Raw genomic sequence first — 2869 nt, 5'->3', positions numbered from 1 at the left:
AGAGAGAGAGAGAGAGAGAGAGAGAGAGAGAGAGAGAGAGAGAGAGAGGTGGGGAGAGAGAGATTTTTTTTCCCTTTGTGAGGTAGCTAATGTGGACCTTGGCATCAGCCAGATACACATCCCAGATACAATCTAAATAAACTAGGAAGCTAGGGTTTCTCCTCCTCTGTTTTTTAAAGCCAGCATTTCTCCACCTTCATTAAGGAATTCAAAGGACATTTCTATCACTCTAATCACCTGCTGCACGCATGAGGACATCCTCTATCTGATATTTAGTACGTGCATGGACTGATGAGAATCCTGCTCTAACCCAGTTACAGCCTGGCCAGGCTCCATTGTTGTGCCCTGCTGATTGTATCGGGGCACTAGCATAGCAAATAATAGAGGAAGACCCGCTGAGGCATGTGATTTACTATCTAATTAGAGGGACTAAAGGAGGTTGTTCCCAAACTATTAACTACAACACATTGTGTGGGAAGTAACACAAGGTGCTCTCTTTCAGTGCAGCTAGCTGAAGCCATGCACAGGTGTCAAATCTGGACCCTTGAGTCAGGCAGGCCAAGACATCCTGACTGTACCAGTATACCCAATCCTTTTCTGATATTAGACAATAAGCACCAGGCTCTTTTCATACAAACCCCAAAATCTTACTAGACACCCTGACCAAACTCTAAATCCTGCCATCTTACTGCCAGATCTCAACCCAAGGCCTCTTGACGTCTGTGAAGAAACACATGACCTCACTGGCAGTCTGGGCTAGCTCTGTAAGAGGCCCAACTTTCTCTGCCTGAGGTCACTCCGTTCACACACGGTCTAGCTTTACGCTGGCAGAACATGGGCTTTTGGTGTGTGCAGTAGTAAGTTTCAGAGAGGCCATAGAATCTGGGTCCCCGGTTTTCACACTGAACCATGGGATTTGAAGGACCTGAACCTGTGTTCCTAAGCCACGATCACTAATTTGTCTCCACTGTAAACTCCATTTCCTTGCTTTGCGTTGGAACTAGTCAGCTCCTGTTTAGCTCTATTGCTAATAAATGTGTGGATTAGTTCAAACTCGGAATCTCTGAGGATTTATTTGGAGGCTTAAGAAAAAGTATTTTGAGTGCTCATTTTGGCAGCACACACAGTAACATTGGAACAACCAGAACAATACAGGGAAGGTAAGCAAGGGCCCGACACATATAGCCCAAGCATTTAGCAGGTGGAGACTGGAAGACCAAGGGTCAAGGTCATCCTTGGCTATAGCTGTGAGTTTCGGGCCAGCATGGGCTACATAGTGGAGGTACTGTCTAAAAAGACAAAAAAAAAAAAAAAAAAAAAAAAAAAAAAAAAAAAAAAAAAAAGAATAATCCATTTTCAGGACCCTTCCTGCTTCCGAAGCTGTTACTGCTTGGAACCTTGATGCTTGCTCTTAAAAATAACACACACACACACACACACACACACACACAAGCATGTGCACACTTATGCATACATGTACATGCCCACACAGACATGCACATATAGGCTGCATATACTGTTCAGTAGGTAGATGCTTGCCTTATATGTTTGAACCTGTGGGCTGGATTACCAGCACAAAACAAATCATAAGAACAAGAAATTGCATTTCAGAGAACATGGGCGTTGAGAGTTGGAAGTCAGTGTCCTGGGAAGGCAAGAGAAGGTGGGTGGGTATAGTGAGCTGACAGTGTTGCATTTTTACAAGGGAGTAGCAACTCTTGGGGCTGGAGAGTCCACTGAGGGGTGAGGAGTACTTGCTGCTCTTGCAGAGGACCCCACTTTAGCTCTTAGCATCTACATCTGGGTGACTCACCATCACCTATAACACTAGTTTCCGGGCACCTGACACCCTTTTCTATCCTTCCTGGGCACTTCCGTGTGCTAGTATACATACACAGACACAAATAAAAATAAATAAATCTTATGTGGGGAAACTTCTGCTGGACTTGAGTGTGACTGCCTGCAGCCACTCATACGAATGGGTCATCTGGAATGGGAGTCAGGGCCTGAAAAATTAAGGGTACCAGAAATGCGGGAAGGGTTTGAAAAAATTAGACCAACACATGGTGTGCTTTCAGTCTGCCATCATTCATTGAATTATAAATGATAGAAGAAAAAGAAAAATACACATATGCAAAAGTGTCCCCAGGGGGCTGGATCTCTCTCTCAGCAGTTAAGAGCACTGACTGCTCTTCCAAAGGTCCTGAGTTCAAATCCCAGCAACCACATGGCGGCTTACAACCACCCATAACAAATCTGACTTCCTCTTCTGGAGTGTCTAATGTACTTACATATAATAAATAAATAAATCTTTAAAAAAAAAAGTGTCCCCAGAACAAGAGTTTAATGTCCTCAAGATCCATTTATCTATCTGCCTGTGTGTTTGTATGAGTATGTTGTGTGTATGTGTGCATCTCTCTCTCTCTATCTCTATCTATCTATCTATCTATCTATCTATCTATCTATCTATCTATCTCTATCTATCTATCTATCTCTCCTACCTAAGGTCTCTGGGAACACTTAGTCATTCTAGGTTATTTTAGATGGTCATGTAGGGTGATCTATGGAAAATAGTGAGGAAGATCCCCTTCCAACGCTGCCTCCAAAGGCTATTCTGGAAAAACCTTCTGATGTTGTTTTTTACCTTAATTTTCCTTTTATCTTCAGATCTCTGAGTCTCCTCTCAGACATCCTTCATCACCATTTCCACGGTGCTTGAGAGCTCCTTCAACGTTGGACCTTTCTACAACCAGTTGCAAATGGAATCAGTTTACTTAGTGAACATTGGGAGTCTATGTATTGTATTCTCCTTGCTCCCTTAAAATCACCATCCCGTAACCCGAGGCAAGGAGCATTCCTAACAGTAGCA

This window comes from Mastomys coucha, unplaced genomic scaffold (genome assembly GCF_008632895.1).
Source record: "Mastomys coucha isolate ucsf_1 unplaced genomic scaffold, UCSF_Mcou_1 pScaffold20, whole genome shotgun sequence".
Lineage (NCBI taxonomy): Eukaryota > Metazoa > Chordata > Mammalia > Rodentia > Muridae > Mastomys > Mastomys coucha.
The sequence above is the reverse complement of the archived record's forward strand: the minus strand, read 5'-3'. Positions refer to the sequence as shown.